Here is an 18,567-nt window from a genome sequence, read left to right as displayed (position 1 = left end):
TATACTCCGCTGAGCAGAGCTCACAGAATATATTAACTTTGTTCGCATAACGGTAATCCGTAACAGCATAAACTAATCGAGATAGATATATACGTCTATATATCAAAATGATCTGGGTGAAAAAAGAAATTCATTTAGCCATGCTCGTCCGTCCGTCTGTAAGCACGATAACTTGAGTAAATTTTGAGGTATATTGATGAAATGTGGTATGTAGGTTCCTGGGCGCTCATCTCAGATGGCTATTTAAAATGAAAATCGGACTACAACCACGCTTACTTTTTCGATATCGAAAATTTCGAAAAACCGAAAAAGTGCGATAATTCATTACCAGAGACGGATAAAGGGATGAAACTTGGTAGGTGCGTTGACCTTATGACGCAAAATAGAAAATTAGAAAAATTTTGGACAATGGGCGTGGCACCGCCCACTTTTAAAAGAAGGTAATTTAAAAGTTTTGCAAGCTGCAATTTGGCAGTCGTTGAAGATATCATGATGAAATTTGGCAGACACGTTACTCCTATTACTATATGGATGCTAAATAAAAATTAGCAAAATTGGATGACGAACACTCCCACTTAAAAAAAAAAATTTTTTTTAAAGTCAAATTTTAACAAAAAATTTAATATCTTTACAGTATAAAAGTAAATTATGTCAACATTCGACTCCAGTAATGATATGGTGCAACAAAATACAAAGATAAAAGAAAATTTCAAAATGGGCGTAACTCCGCCCTTTTTCATTTAATTCGTCTAGAATACTTTTAATGCCATAAGTCGAACAAAAATTTACCAATCCTTGAGAAATTTGGTAGGGACCTAGATTCTATGACGGTAACTGTTTTCTGTGAAAATGGGCGAAATTGGTTTGAAGCCACGCCAAGTTTTTATACACAGTCGACCGTCTGTCCTTCCGCTCGGCCGTTAACACGATAACTTGCGCAAAAAACGATATATCTTAACTAAACTTAGTTCACGTATTTATCTGAAGTCAATTTATTTTGGTATAAAATATGGCCGAAATCTGACTATGACCACGCCAACTTTTCCGATATCGAAAATTACGAAAAATGAAAAAATGCCATAATTCTGTACCAAATATGAAAAAAGAGATGAAACATGGTAATTGGATTGGTTTTTTTTTTTTTTTTTTTAATTGTAAGGCGCGATAACCTCCGAAGAGATTTTAGGCCGAGCTTCTCTTCCAATTTGCGTCGTGCTCCTCTTGATTTTCCCTACAAATTGGCCGGACGGGAACCTACATATTATACGCCGACTCCGAACGGCATCTGCAAGGCAGATAAGTTTTCACTGAGAGCTTTTCATGGCAGAAATACACTCGGAGCGCTTGTCAAACACTGCCGAGGGGCGACCCCGCTTAGAAAAATTTTCTTCTAATTAAAAAACCTTATTTCTAAAATTTTGATGTTGCTTTGCCCGGGTGTGAACCCAGGGCATACGGTGTGGTAGGCGGAGCACGCTACCATCACACCGGTAGCCGCCAATTGGATTGGTTTATTGACGCAAAATATAACTTTAGAAAAAACTTTGTAAAATGGGTGTGACACCTACAATATTAAGTAGAAGAAAATGAAAAAGTTCTGCGGGGCGAAATCAAAAGCCCTTGGAATCTTGGCAGGAATACTGTTCGTGGTATTGCATATATAAATAAATTAGCGGTACCCGACAGATGATGTTCTGGGTCACCCTGGTCCACATTTGGTCGATATCTCGAAAACGCCTTCACATATACAACTACCACTACTCCCTTTTAAAACCCTCATTAATAACTTTAATGTGATACCCATATCGTACAAACGCATTCTAGGGTCAACCCTGGTCCACCTTTATGGCGATATCCCGAAATGGCGTCCACCTATAGAACTATGGTCCACTTCCATTTAAAATGCTCTTTAATACCTTCCATTTGAAACCCATGTCATATAAACACATTCCAGGGTTCCCCTAGGTTCAGTTTGCTAAATGGTGATTTCCCTTATTTTGTCACCAAAGCTCTCAGCTGAGTATGTAATGTTCGGTTACACCCGAACTTAGCCTTCCTTACTTGTTACTCTTGCTTTTGTTAACTCATTTTACCGTGTTGGATGTTAGAATGGTTTATATTCTTGTTTTTTTTTTTTTTGTAATTTTCTCACGCTAACTTCCATGGCCAAATCATTAGCACGGTTCAGAATATTTCACATATTTCTTTATATTTTTTCTGTACTACGATGGCCACCGTGGTGTGATGGTAGCGTGCTCCGCCTATCACACCGTATGCCCTGGGTTCAACTCCCGGGCAAAGCAACATCAAAATTTTAGAAATAAGATTTTTCAATTAGAAGAAAATTTTTCTAAGCGGGGTCGCCCCTCGGCAGTGTCTAGCAAGCGCTCCGATTGTATTTCTGCCATGAAAAGCTCTCAGTGAAAACTCATCTGCCTTGCAGATGCCGTTCGGAGTCGGCATAAAACATGTAGGTCCCGTCCGGCCAATTTGTAGGGAAAAATCAAGAGGAGCACGACGCAAATTGGAAGAGAAGCTCGGCCTTAGATCTCTTCGGAGGTTATCGCGCCTTACATTTATTTATTTTTTTTTTTTTTTTATTGTATTACCTTGAACCTTACATTTTCCAAATTTAGCAACTAATAACACTGTTTCTTCGATTCTCATCCCCTATTCTATTGACCTTTGTATTTTGCACATTTTTCTTAAATCTTATGTGACCTTGAAGCTGGGATGATCTTTTATCCGTTATGCAGTGATCGTTATGATCGTGATCTTTGTTCATTCATATTGCTAAATGACATTTTATAGATACCTCTTATTTTACACGTGAATCCTGTTTTTCAGCTACACTCCTCCCTAAATTTGATCTCCTGTTCATTTGCTATTTTCTAATAACTGCAGCGTGAAGATTGTATTTTGCTCTTAAAAATGACTAAGGGCTATCTAACTTCGTTCACTTACTTTTGCATTCGCCTATTATTGGTTTGTCTTTGCTCTCTTCTATTGTTAAAACTTTATTGAAGTTGTTTTTGTTATTTACCTGGAATTATAGTTGTTATTGTTTGTTACCAAAAATTGATTTGAAAAAAATTAAAATTTGTATAAGAACGACTTTCTCATATTTATGATCCCTCATTCATTTGACCTCAATTGTTTCAAATTTCCTGTTTGTTTTAATTTTAGTTCATCAAGTTTTAATATTCGTACACTCTAATTAAGTGATCTATGATCGTGATTCATGCATTTTGTTTTAATGCTCTACAGATTTAATGAGACTCGACTGCGTTGCTGTTCTTTTAAGATTATAAATACTTGTTTTAACGTAGATGACTTGTTATTATTTTTGCTGTAAACAATTTTGGATCTGTTTACTATGAATCGACTTTTTAAAATTTTTGTATCCTTGTTCTTATGACCTATTTAAATTGCTTATTTTTATCGTGTTTCTTTGTTTATGAAACACACTGCCTTTTTCGTTATGAACTTATCCTTTTCGACCCATTATTGCATTGCTATGGCTTTGTACAAGGATATGCCATATGAGAATATTAAAACATGAAAATCTCTTTTCAGTTTTTAAGCTATCACGAACTTGGTTGCCCGTTCCACTGACCTTCACCTATTCTATCAATGTTTTGTACTAAATCGTTTCTGCTTCTATTCATTAAAGCTAAATAGCGCTGCTATGTTAAGAATTATAGTATTTTATTTTCTTTTGTCTCCATTTTTGTTTTATTTTGTTGTTGTAAAGAGCTTGTACCTGAGTATCATCTAACAGATAGGATTTTGGCATTTCAAAAGGTGCGAAATTTACCAACCATATTCTCAGCTAAGTTTCGTTTTTCTTTCAACTCTCTTTTCATGTTTCTTAAACCTTTGTTCTAAATTATTTTATTATTTTGCTCTAAGGCCCGGTTTTTCAGTAGTTGGTAAAACTAAGCTTAAACTAAGTTTGCCTAAACTCTAGTCAAATTTAAACTTCAGATCAGTTTTCAGTGACAGTTTAAGGCCACCTTTGGGCTACATTTTTTTGTACGGCAGCCGTCGATTTTTTATTGAATAGATCACGGCTGTTCAAAAATTTTTATATTGGAGTGCAAATCACAATACATATACAAAATTATATATATATATGACCCGGTCTATGAAAAGGTGGCTTATGACTCAAAAAAAATTACTACTACTAAGAAACCGAAGAAATGCATTGTTTGTCTTTAACAGCTGTTTCTCGCAATTTCTTTTATGAGTCATAAGCCACCTTTTCATAGACCGGGTCACATATATATATATTTTAAATGTTTAAAGAATTTTGATGGCCCCTTAATTTATAAATTTTAAATTAAAATTTTTCTCAGTGCTACAATATTTTAGAACAACTTTTTGCTGTCGATTTTTTAGTGAAAATTTGAATATCATACCAAAGAGCCTTGGCGTCATATGGAAGTGCTTTTTTTTTGCACTTTCGTATGAAATTCAGGCACTTTCATATGCATCGAATTTATATGTGAGGGCATATGGGAGTGCCACGAAACTTTTTTTTTATATTCAAAGCGTGAATTTGTATCTGTGCCTATTCTTCAGGGCAAGACAAAAAAAGTGCTATAAGTGTATAGGCGTTGTGCAGCTCTGGTCTAGATAATTTGTAGATACGTCAACAGCTGGATTTTACTTACCCAGCAAATATGGAAAAAATAGAGAAATGTATATCTAGTTCTGGAGTTGGTATCCAACATCATTCTTTAATTATTCTTAAACCTAATAGTTCTCAAGGTGGTATCATTATCCAATCATGTATGCCTGTCGTAAGAGGCGACTATAATACCAGATTCAAGGGGCTGTGTAGCGCAATATACAGCTTCTCCAAACCCAATTGTCAATCTCACCTATCCGCGGCGAATCCTGTTTCACTAACAGACGAGGCTCTGGCGACCCCAAGTTCCATCAGGAGGGGAGGCAGGGATGGCCTGAAGGTTTAAAGTGGCCAAATCGTTCCCGAGATGGTCGGGCTAGCACCTTAATGGTGCTGTGTTACCGGAGCGTACCGGATCTGTATCCGGCAAAGGACCATCACATCGATAACACTCCCAAAAGATTTCGGGGAGCAACCTTATCGCTACAACAACAACATTATCCAATCAGAAACCAGCTTTTGCGAAATATTGTATAATTTATAGTTATCGAGTTGATCTTCAACGTCATTCTAAAATTTTTATCCAACCTTTGAGAGATTTTGAGAAATGTACAGTGCTCAAATGAATATCCACATTTACCCAGTTGATATGCTACATTCCACATGGAGTTCAAAATTTTTTTTTCGCAAAATGGTACTACCAAAGCCAACAGCTGTTTATTGAGAAATATACGCCGGGTTGGTAGCAGTAATGAAGCCTTATAAATTAGAAATCAATTATATACGTTTTGTCTTATTTTCGTGAAAATACTGTAGTATTGGAATCTTACATTTGATTTCAATTAGAGAACCAAACTAGAGTACAAGTTGGGAACTATCTTTTTTTCAACTTAAGTAACAGCATTTTTGCTTTATATAAAAAATTTCCTTTTTGCTGGGAACGCTAGGATTCTCAAGTTGAACGACTGAGATTTTAGAAGTATGTATGCTTGTTGTCCACATGAGTTCTACTGGTATTCAAGCCCAAATGCATGTCGGGTATATTTGACGTCATTGCGAAAAAAAAAACACAAATAACTGATAAGTTAACTAGAGTTTAACCCTGCCGGATCGGCCACTTAAGCGCAGCTTAAACTTCAGTTAGAGTAAATTGAAAAACTGCAGACTAAGTTAAGGCATAGTTTAACTGAAAAACTGAATTGAATTTGTACTGAAAAACCAGGCCTAAGGCCTGTTAAGGCAAATAAAATTGTTTGACCCCTTCCACTACCAACCCAGCAGTTCTGTTTTCCTATTTCTTTGACCTTTAGATACTTGTTGTTAATATTTTTCCTAGCACTTCACTTTTTAAGCACTTTTTAATTTCATACCATCCCATTTTTTTCATATTTTATGGTAATCGTGTCCTTACTGCTTATGCCCTTCCAAATAGGAATACTTCAACTATAAATTTTCCGCTCCTGTTATTTGGCTAACAGATTCGAAGATCTCCAGACTCAAAGAAATCGACCAAGTTGTTTGGTGACGCCCTTCCGCTATGAATTTATAAATTTCGCGTTGTGTGTCTCAATCTCTATGGCTAAGTGGAGAGGTTTGCAAAAAATGTGAATCTCTCTACCTCTTTACGTTTACAATTTTCACACCTATAGTTTGAACACTCTCTCAAATTTGGTCGCCGGTTTCGTAGTCCTTCCCCTAATCTAGTGGTCTTTAGGGCACTTTTTGTTATAATCAGCTGAGCAGAGCTCAATGGTACCCCGTAACGGCATAAACTAATCGAGATAGATATAGACTTCTATATATCAAAATGATGTGGGCGAAGAAAGAAATTCATTTAGCCATGCCCGCCCGATATCGAAAAACCGAAAAAGTGCTATAAATTATTACCAAAGACGGATAAAGCGATGAAACTTGGTAGGTGGGTTGATGATGCAGAATAGAAAATGAGTAAAATTTTGGACAATGGGCGTGGCACCGCCTACTTTTAAAAGAAGGTAATTTAAAAGTTTTGCAAGCTGTAATTTGGCAGCTGAGTATGTAATGTTCGGTTACACCCGAACTTAGTCTTCCTTACTTGTTATATTTACTGGTTGACCATATTTTGTTGGTACCTCATATGGCAAGTTTTATTTCAAAGAGAATGGGATGGTTAACTGTTGCTTCTTTAATGTTATTCCATTACAAATTGAGCATCACATACATAGGACACTACCCATACAAATTAACCTAACTAATTCGATACGATCGTAGGTATCTATTTCGTAAATGGAGCACTCAGGTATGTAGCTCAGAACATATTGCGTACCTTTTCTTTCGATGTTTTCCGCCTTCTTACCACCACCGCATGAGCGCATTTATATTTTCTTCTGTTGTCTTAACTACTAAGATTGCATTTCCAAGTCATTGTGATCGTTGCTTTTGCTGATCTTTATGAGTATTTTTTCTGTATACGTGTTTTCTAATTTTCTTTAACCTATAACATTTGCCTTTGACAATCCAATCACGTCAAACAATGCCGCGTGAGCTATCCACGAGAAAACTCTCGGGTCACATCCTTTCTTTAAAATCGTGCTCTCCTGTTCCTTTGACTTCTACCCCTTGGATTCCCGCAGCGCGTAATTTAAGATATTTAGCGAAAAATAATTAAGAAAGACCACGCCTTAAAATGTTGTTTATCTTCTTAAGGATTAAGAAATGAGTTCTCGGAACGAAATAACAATATTGTCATTACTTAAGAATCGCAACAAAAAATTATTGCTAAGACGAAATAAAAAGACATTTTAGGCCATCTCTTGCTATTTCTGTTTGCCCGTTGGTAAAATTAACCCTTAAAATAGTCTGTTTACATTGATTTTGTTTTCTTGTTCCATGGGCTTTGCCAAATTTTTATACTCCGCTGAGCAGAGCTCACAGAATATATTAACTTTGTTCGCATAACGGTAATCCGTAACAGCATAAACTAATCGAGATAGATATATACGTCTATATATCAAAATGATCTGGGTGAAAAAAGAAATTCATTTAGCCATGCTCGTCCGTCCGTCTGTAAGCACGATAACTTGAGTAAATTTTGAGGTATATTGATGAAATGTGGTATGTAGGTTCCTGGGCGCTCATCTCAGATGGCTATTTAAAATGAAAATCGGACTACAACCACGCTTACTTTTTCGATATCGAAAATTTCGAAAAACCGAAAAAGTGCGATAATTCATTACCAGAGACGGATAAAGGGATGAAACTTGGTAGGTGCGTTGACCTTATGACGCAAAATAGAAAATTAGAAAAATTTTGGACAATGGGCGTGGCACCGCCCACTTTTAAAAGAAGGTAATTTAAAAGTTTTGCATGCTGCAATTTGGCAGTCGTTGAAGATATCATGATGAAATTTGGCAGACACGTTACTCCTATTACTATATGGATGCTAAATAAAAATTAGCAAAATTGGATGACGAACACTCCCACTTAAAAAAAAAAATTTTTTTTAAAGTCAAATTTTAACAAAAAATTTAATATCTTTACAGTATAAAAGTAAATTATGTCAACATTCGACTCCAGTAATGATATGGTGCAACAAAATACAAAGATAAAAGAAAATTTCAAAATGGGCGTAACTCCGCCCTTTTTCATTTAATTCGTCTAGAATACTTTTAATGCCATAAGTCGAACAAAAATTTACCAATCCTTGAGAAATTTGGTAGGGACCTAGATTCTATGACGGTAACTGTTTTCTGTGAAAATGGGCGAAATTGGTTTGAAGCCACGCCAAGTTTTTATACACAGTCGACCGCCTGTCCTTCCGCTCGGCCGTTAACACGATAACTTGCGCAAAAAACGATATATCTTAACTAAACTTAGTTCACGTATTTATCTGAAGTCAATTTATTTTGGTATAAAATATGGCCGAAATCTGACTATGACCACGCCAACTTTTCCGATATCGAAAATTACGAAAAATGAAAAAATGCCATAATTCTGTACCAAATATGAAAAAAGAGATGAAACATGGTAATTGGATTGGTTTTTTTTTTTTTTTTTTTTTAATTGTAAGGCGCGATAACCTCCGAAGAGATTTTAGGCCGAGCTTCTCTTCCAATTTGCGTCGTGCTCCTCTTGATTTTCCCTACAAATTGGCCGGACGGGAACCTACATATTATACGCCGACTCCGAACGGCATCTGCAAGGCAGATAAGTTTTCACTGAGAGCTTTTCATGGCAGAAATACACTCGGAGCGCTTGTCAAACACTGCCGAGGGGCGACCCCGCTTAGAAAAATTTTCTTCTAATTAAAAAACCTTATTTCTAAAATTTTGATGTTGCTTTGCCCGGGTGTGAACCCAGGGCATACGGTGTGGTAGGCGGAGCACGCTACCATCACACCGCGGTAGCCGCCAATTGGATTGGTTTATTGACGCAAAATATAACTTTAGAAAAAACTTTGTAAAATGGGTGTGACACCTACCATATTAAGTAGAAGAAAATGAAAAAGTTCTGCGGGGCGAAATCAAAAGCCCTTGGAATCTTGGCAGGAATACTGTTCGTGGTATTGCATATATAAATAAATTAGCGGTACCCGACAGATGATGTTCTGGGTCACCCTGGTCCACATTTTGGTCGATATCTCGAAAACGCCTTCACATATACAACTACCACTACTCCCTTTTAAAACCCTCATTAATAACTTTAATGTGATACCCATATCGTACAAACGCATTCTAGGGTCAACCCTGGTCCACCTTTATGGCGATATCCCGAAATGGCGTCCACCTATAGAACTATGGTCCACTTCCATTTAAAATGCTCTTTAATACCTTCCATTTGAAACCCATGTCATAGAAACACATTCCAGGGTTCCCCTAGGTTCAGTTTGCTAAATGGTGATTTCCCTTATTTTGTCACCAAAGCTCTCAGCTGAGTATGTAATGTTCGGTTACACCCGAACTTAGCCTTCCTTACTTGTTACTCTTGCTTTTGTTAACTCATTTTACCGTGTTGGATGTTAGAATGGTTTACTCAAATGTAGCATCTTTCAACGGTTCTAGTTACCTGTTTCTTTGACCTTTATTGTTTTTTAACATTCGTATTGTATTACCTTGAACCTTACATTTTCCAAATTTAGCAACTAATAACACTGTTTCTTCGATTCTCATCCCCTATTCTATTGACCTTTGTATTTTGCACATTTTTCTTAAATCTTATGTGACCTTGAAGCTGGGATGATCTTTTATCCGTTATGCAGTGATCGTTATGATCGTGATCTTTGTTCATTCATATTGCTAAATGACATTTTATAGATACCTCTTATTTTACACGTGAATCCTGTTTTTCAGCTACACTCCTCCCTAAATTTGATCTCCTGTTCATTTGCTATTTTCTAATAACTGCAGCGTGAAGATTGTATTTTGCTCTTAAAAATGACTAAGGGTTATCTAACTTCGTTCACTTACTTTTGCATTCGCCTATTATTGGTTTGTCTTTGCTCTCTTCTATTGTTAAAACTTTATTGAAGTTGTTTTTGTTATTTACCTGGAATTATAGTTGTTATTGTTTGTTACCAAAAATTGATTTGAAAAAAATTAAAATTTGTATAAGAACGACTTTCTCATATTTATGATCCCTCATTCATTTGACCTCAATTGTTTCAAATTTCCTGTTTGTTTTAATTTTAGTTCATCAAGTTTTAATATTCGTACACTCTAATTAAGTGATCTATGATCGTGATTCATGCATTTTGTTTTAATGCTCTACAGATTTAATGAGACTCGACTGCGTTGCTGTTCTTTTAAGATTATAAATACTTGTTTTAACGTAGATGACTTGTTATTATTTTTGCTGTAAACAATTTTGGATCTATTTACTATGAATCGACTTTTTAAAATTTTTGTATCCTTGTTCTTATGACCTATTTAAATTGCTTATTTTTATCGTGTTTCTTTGTTTATGAAACACACTGCCTTTTTCGTTATGAACTTATCCTTTTCGACCCATTATTGTATTGCTATGGCTTTGTACAAGGATATGCCATATGAGAATATTAAAACATGAAAATCTCTTTTCAGTTTTTAAGCTATCACGAACTTGGTTGCCCGTTCCACTGACCTTCACCTATTCTATCAATGTTTTGTACTAAATCGTTTCTGCTTCTATTCATTAAAGCTAAATAGCGCTGCTATGTTAAGAATTATAGTATTTTATTTTCTTTTGTCTCCATTTTTGTTTTATTTTGTTGTTGTAAAGAGCTTGTACCTGAGTATCATCTAACAGATAGGATTTTGGCATTTCAAAAGGTGCGAAATTTACCAACCATATTCTCAGCTAAGTTTCGTTTTTCTTTCAACTCTCTTTTCATGTTTCTTAAACCTTTGTTCTAAATTATTTTATTATTTTGCTCTAAGGCCCGGTTTTTCAGTAGTTGGTAAAACTAAGCTTAAACTAAGTTTGCCTAAACTCTAGTCAAATTTAAACTTCAGATCAGTTTTCAGTGACAGTTTAAGGCCGCCTTTGGGGTACATTTTTTTGTACGGCAGCCGTCGATTTTTTATTGATTAGATCACGGCTGTTCAAAAATTTTTATATTGGAGTGCAAATCACAATACATATACAAAATTATATATATATGATCCGGTCTATGAAAAGGTGGGTTATGACTAAAAAAATGACTACTACTAAGAAACTGAAGAAATGCATTGTTTGTCTCTAACAGCTGTTTCTCGCAATTTCTTTTATGAGTCATAAGCCACCTTTTCATAGACCGGGTCACATATATATATTTTAAATGTTTAAAGAATTTTGATGGCCCCCTTAATTTATAAATTTTAAATTAAAATTTTCTCAGTGCTACAATATTTTAGAACAACTTTTTGCTGTCGATTTTTTAGTGAAAATTTGAATATCATACCAAAGAGTCTTGGCGTCATATGGAAGTGCTTTTTTTTTGCACTTTCGTATGAAATTCAGGCACTTTCATATGCATCGAATTTATATGTGAGGGCATATGGGAGTGCCACGAAACTTTTTTTTTATATTCAAAGCGTGAATTTGTATCTGTGCCTATTCTTCAGGGCAAGACAAAAAAAGTGCTATAAGTGTATAGGCATTGTGCAGCTCTGGTCTAGATAATTTGTAGATACGTCAACAGCTGGATTTTACTTACCCAGCAAATATGGAAAAAATAGAGAAATGTATATCTAGTTCTGGAGTTGGTATCCAACATCATTCTTTAATTATTCTTAAACCTAATAGTTCTCAAGGTGGTATCATTATCCAATCATGTATGCCTGTCGTAAGAGGCGACTAAAATACCAGATTCAAGGGGCTTTGTAGCGCAATATACAGCTTCTCCAAACCCAATTGTCAATCTCACCTATCCGCGGCGAATCCTGTTTCACTAACAGACGAGGCTCTGGCGACCCCAAGCTCCTAATGGAACTTGGGGGAGGGGAGGGAGGGATGGCCTGAAGGTTTAAAGTGGCCAAATCGTTCCCCAGATGGTCGGGCTAGCACCTTAATGGTGCTGTGTTACCGGAGCGTACCGGATCTGTATCCGGCAAAGGACCATCACATCGATAACACTCCCCAAAGATTTCGGGGAGCAACCTTATCGCTACAACAAAAACAACAACAACAACATTATCCAATCAGAAAGCAGCTTTTGCGGAATCTTGTATAATTTATAGTTATCGAGTTGATCTTCAACGTCATTCTCAAAATTTTCTCCAACCTTTGAGAGATTTTGAGAAATGTACAGTTCTCAAATGAATATCCACATTTACCCAGTTGATATGCTACATTCCACATGGAGTTCAAAATTTTTTTTCGCAAAATGGTACTACCAAAGCCAACAGCTGTTTATTGAGAAATATACGCCGGGTTGGTAGCAGTAATGAAGCCTTATAAATTAGAAATGAATTATATACGTTTTGTCTTATTTTCGTGAAGATACTGTAGTATTGGAATCTTACATTTGAGTTCAATTAGAGAACCACACTAGAGTACAAGTTGGGAACTATCTTTTTTTCAACTTAAGTAACAGCATTTTTCTTTATATAAAAAATTTCCTTTTTGCTGGGAACGCTAGGATTCTCAAGTTGAACGACTGAGATTTTAGAAGTATGTATGCTTGTTGTCCACATGAGTTCTAACGGTATTCAAGCCCAAATGCATGTCGGGTATATTTGACGTCATTGCGAAAAAAAAACACAAATAACTGATAGGTTAACTAGAGTTTAACCCTGCCGGATTGGCCACTTAAGCGCAGCTTAAACTTCAGTTAGAGTAAATTGAAAAACTGCAGACTAAGTTAAGGCATAGTTTAACTGACAAACTGAATTGAATTTGTACTGAAAAACCGGGCCTAAGGCCTGTTAAGGCAAATAAAATTGTTTGACCCCTTTCACTACCAACCTGACCTTTAGAGACTTATTGTTAATATTTTTCCTAGCACTTCACTTTTTAAGCACTTTTTAATTTCATACCATCCCATTTTTTTCATATTTTATGGTAATCGTGTCCTTACTGCTTATGCCCTTTCAAATAGGAATACTTCAACTATAAATTTTCCGCTCCTGATATTTGGCTAACAGATTCGAAGATCTGCAGACTCAAAGAAATCGACCAAGTTGTTTGGTGACGCCCTTCCGCTATGAATTTATAAATTTCGCGTTGTGTGTCTCAACCTCTATGGCTAAGTGGAGAGGTTTGCAAAAAATGTGAATCTCTCTACCTCTTTACGTTTACAATTTTCACACCTATAGTTTGAACACTCTCTCAAATTTGGTCGCCGGTTTCGTAGTCCTTCCCCTAATCTAGTGGTCTTTGGGCCACTTTTTGTTATAATCAGCTGAGCAGAGCCCAATGGTACCCCGTAACGGCATAAACTAATCGGGATAGATATAGACTTCTATATATCAAAATGATCTGGGTGAAGAAAGAAATTCATTTAGCCATGTCCGCCCGATATCGAAAAACCGAAAAAGTGCTATAAATTATTACCAAAGACGGATAAAGCGATGAAACTTGGTAGGTGGGTTGATGATGCAGAATAGAAATTGAGTAAAATTTTGGACAATGGGCGTGGCACCGCCTATTTTTAAAAGAAGGTAATTTAAATTTTTGCAAGCTGTAATTTGGCAGCTGAGTATGTAATGTTCTGTTACACCCGAACTAGTCTTCTTTACTTGTTATATTTACCGGTTGACCATATTTTGTTGGTACCTCATATGGAAAGTTTTATTTCAAAGATAATGGGATGGTTAACTGCTGCTTCTTTAATGCTATTCCATTACAAATTGAGCATCACATACATAGGACACTACACATACAAATTAACCTAACTAATTCGATACGATCGTAGGTATCTATTTCGTAAATGGAGCACTCAGGTATGTAGCTCAGAACATATTGCGTACCTTTTCTTTAGATGTTTTCCGTCTTCTTACCACCACCGCATGAACGCATTTATATTTTCTTCTATTGTCTTAACTACTAAGATTGCATTTCCAAGACATTGTGATCGTTGCTTTTGCTGATCTTTATGAGTATTTTTTCTGTGTACGTGTTTTCTACTTTTCTTTAACCTTTAACATTTGCCTTTGACAATACAATCACGAAACAATGCCGCGTGAGCTATCCACAAGAAAACTCTCGGTTCACATCCTTTCTTTAAAATCGTGCTCTCCTGTTCCTTTGACTTCTACTAATTAGATTCCCGCAGCGCGTAATTTAAGATATTTAGCGAAAAAAGACCACGCCTATCTTCTTAAGGATTAAGAATTGTGTTCTCGGAACGAAATAACAATGTTGTCATTTCTTAAGAATCGCAACAAAAAATTATTGCTAAGACGAAATAAGAAGACATTTTAGGCCATCTCTTGCTATTTCTGTTTGCCCGTTGCTAAAATTAACCCTTAAAATAGTTTGTTTACACTGATTTTGTTTTCTTGTTCCACGAACTTTGCCAAATTTTTATACTCAGCTGAGCAGAGCTCACAGAGTATATTAACTTTGTTCGCATAACGGTAATCTGTAACGGCATAAACTAATCGAGATAGATATAGACTTCTATATATCAAAATGATCTGGGTGAAAAAAGAAATTCATTTAGCCATGTCCGTCCGTCCGTCCGTCTGTACGTCCGTCTGTAAACACGATAACTTGAGTAAATTTTGAGGTATCTTGATGAAATTTGGTATGTAGGCTCCTGGGCGCTCATCTCAGATCGCTATTTAAAATGAAAACCGGACTACAACCACACCCACTTTTTCGATATCGAAAATTTCGAAAAACCGAAAAAGTGCGATAATTCATTACCAAAGACGGATAAAGCGATGAAACTTGGTAGGTGCGTTGACCTTATGACGCAAAAAAGAAAATTAGAAAAATTTCGGACAATGGGCGTGGCACCGCCCACTTTTAAAAGAAGGTAATTTAAACGTTTTGCAAGCTGTAATTTGGCAGTCGTTGAAGATATCGTGATGAAATTTGGTAGGCACGTTACTCCTATTACTATATGTGTGCTAAATAAAAATTAGCGAAATCGGATAATTTGTCTAGAATACTTTTAATGCCATAAGTCGAACAAACATTTACCAATCCTTGAGAAATTTGGTAGGGACCTAGATTCTATGACGATAACTGTTTTCTGAGAAATGGGCGAAATCGGTTGAAGCCACGCCCAGTTTTTATACACAGTCGACCGTCTGTCCTTCCGCTCGGCCGTTAACACGATAACTTGAGCAACAATCGACATATCTTTACTAAACTTAGTTCACGTACTTATCTGAACTCACTTTATCTTGGCATAAAAAATGGCCGAAATCCGACTATGACCACGCCAACTTTTCCGATATCGAAAATTACGAAAAATGAAAAAAATGCCATAATTCTGTACCAAATATGAAAAAAGGGAGGAAACATGGTGATTGGATTGGTTTATTGACGCAAAATATAACTTTAGAAAAAACTTTGTAAAATGGGTGTGACACCTACCCTATTAAGTAGAAGAAAATGAAAAAGTTCTGCAGGGCGAAATCAAAAGCCCTTGGAATCTTGGCAGGAATACTGTTCGTGGTATTACATATATAAATAAATTAGCGGTACCCGACAGATGATGTTCTGGGTCACCCTGGTCCACATTTTGGTCGATATCTCGAAAACGCCTTCACATATACAACTACCACCACTCCATTTTAAAATACTCATTCACACCTTTCATTTGATACCCATATCGTACAAACACATTCTAGAGTTACCCCTGGTCCACCTTTATGGCGATATCTCGAAAAGGCGTCCACCTATAGAACTAAGGCCAACTACGTTTTAAATAATCATTAACACCTTTCATTTGATACACATGTCATACAAACACATTCCAGGGTTACCCTAGGTTCATTTTGCTAAATGGTGATTTTCCCTTATTTTGTCTCCAAAGCTCTCAGCTGAGTATGTAATGTTCGGTTACACCCGAACTTAGCCTTCCTTACTTGTTATAAAACATGATGTTATTTTGGGTTTACAGATTCTTGTACTAGCGAAAATTACTTCTGGTATATCCTTTCTAGTAAATATTTTTATAAAATACTTGTAGTACGCTTCGAATTGCTGTCTACCTGATCCTCTGACCTACTTTTGGATATTGTTACGCAATATATATTATAATTCCTGTTTCCGAGAAAATTTTTAGCTTGAATTCGAACAACAACGACTTTTCTGGTATGATTTGCTCCTTTTAGAGTTAGTGTTTCCATTTGTATGTTGAAAACGGTAGGACATCAATATGAATATAATGGAACGTGAAGATATTTCATTTGAACATTTTCACAAACTTGGTTTCCTGTTCCATTGACCTTCTCCTAAGTCAGTCTTGTTTGTCTTACTTACTTAAAAAATTCCTACCTGTATTTTCAAACTATCTTCCGATTTCCATACTTTTTTGCACTTTAAAGCAAATTTTTAAGAAAGTTTCACAGCTAAGTTTCGATTTTCTTCTAAATCTGTTATCCTGTTTCTTTGACTTTAAATAATCCGCAATCGCTTAGACGTTGTTGTTGTAGCGATTAATAACAGGATTCGCCAGGAGTGGGTGAGGTTGACAATTCGGTTGGATAAGCTATAAATTACGCTGGCAACACCTTTTCACATTAACATATCCAACAACCACATATGCCTGCTTTTAACGATGTATGATCCCCTTTTCCTTTGCAAGTTGATAATAAGTGCGGGTCATTTTGCAAAGATCCGTTTGATCTTACGTACTTCTTTACCACCAAAGCATATTTGCACTTATTTTGTTCTCCTGTTCTGTTGACCTTTGCTACATTTTTTTCTGCGTATGTGTTTTGTGTTTTGCTTTGACCCTTAACAGTTGCTTTTAGTGATACCATCACTTTAAACACTGCCTCGCGTGCTATAACCCACGCTCATATACACTTTCTTCAAAATTTTGTTCTCCTATTTCTATGACTTGAACTAATTGGCTTCCTGCTGCGCATAATGTCAGATCTTTGAAGAAAAATAATTAAGAAAGGCAACGCCTTGAAATCTCAATTATCTTTTTAAGGATTACGCAAACACAATCACAATGCTCATATTACTGAACAATGACAACTCGCTCCAAAGACGAAATAAAAAATTAGTTTGCTATTTCTGTTTGCCTGTTCCAAAAATTACCCCTAAATAATTTGTTTACATATAATTTTTTTTTGGTATTTTTTTTTTTTTTGTAATTGAGTCCTTTGTATATGTATTTGAGTTCGTTTCGGCTAATTGAGTTTAAAAAAGACGCCATACCCTCCATGGCACAGTGGTCTAGATATTATTCTTAGGCAGCTACAGCAAACAATAAAAATGCTCCCTTTTGTGATTTGTGCACTTCATTTTTGCTACAAATTTGCCGGACGAACTTTTTATGCAGGCTCGAAGCGATGGTTCATTTTCCTCTTTCCTTGTTCTAACATGACTAATTTGTTGTATATTTTAGTCTGTTTAGATTTGCCGATAATTTCTGTACTGTGCTTGGCCGTTCTCAATATTCTGTTTCCTTGATTCTATAACCTACTTATGTACATATATTGTTATGCAACCATGTCTTATCCTGTTTTTGAAAAAACAGCTCTCCCTTAGCTCTGTACTTCCGGTGACTTTTCCCGTATGAGTTGATAATTTTTGAGTTCGTCTTTTAATTGCTATGACTTCGTAGTAGAACGTGTCTAGATCTGAATACCTTAGTCTAAAGTTCACTCCTTTAGTTTGAATATTTTCTCAAACTTGTTTGCCTGTTCCACTGACCTTTTCCCGTTTAGCATTGTTTGCGTTACCTTTTGCACTTAATGGTTCCTGTTTACATTCAGTTTACCTTTTCATGGGTTTATACAGTTGTGAACAATACGTACCTGAATTTTGAAATGATCTATCTATTAGCTTAAATCACTTTAAGAGAAATTGTATGAACTTTTCACAGTGAAGCTTCGATTTTCTTTCAGTTCTGTTTTCCTGTTTCCTGGCCCTTTACAATTTCGCAACTGACCCAGATTTGTTTTTCTAACTCGGTTTTATCTAATCGGTTACTTTTTAGGCTCACATTATATGGCTGCTTTTGTTTATCAAAGAGAGTGATAAAGAAAAAGATCTTTAAAAATATTAATTTTTCGTATCTATTCTATAATAGAGCTCTCAGGTACCTAAGAGATTTGTTATCAAATTTCGAACATCTAATTTTGATCTTTGCGAGTTACCTACCACCAATGCATATTTACACTAATTTTGCTCTCCTGTTCCCTTGACCTCTGCTAATTAGTTAGCCGGTCTTAAACTTGGTTGTATTTTCAAGGCATGTTGATCTTTATTCATTTTTTTTATACTCAGTTGAGCAGAGCTCACAGAGTATATTAATTTTGTTCGCATAACGGTACCCTGTAACGGTATAAACTAATCGAGATAGA

At 35.9% G+C, this 18,567-nt stretch overlaps 1 protein-coding gene across 1 annotated transcript in view; it reads right to left on the bottom strand.

Annotated features, from left to right (window-relative positions):
• The window catches only part of link, a 43,075-nt gene extending 24,956 nt beyond the window's left edge, over nt 1–18,119 (bottom strand). Inside the window, exon 1 of the mRNA XM_067777436.1 lies at nt 18,019–18,119. The gene's annotated coding sequence lies outside the window, so the exon portion shown is untranslated. The remainder of the gene's footprint in view (nt 1–18,018) is intronic.
• Nucleotides 18,120–18,567: the final 448 nt, after the last annotated feature.

This window comes from Eurosta solidaginis, chromosome 3, assembly GCF_040869045.1.
Source record: "Eurosta solidaginis isolate ZX-2024a chromosome 3, ASM4086904v1, whole genome shotgun sequence".
Classification (NCBI taxonomy): Eukaryota; Metazoa; Arthropoda; class Insecta; order Diptera; family Tephritidae; genus Eurosta; species Eurosta solidaginis.
The sequence above is the reverse complement of the archived record's forward strand: the minus strand, read 5'-3'. Positions and strand labels throughout refer to the sequence as shown.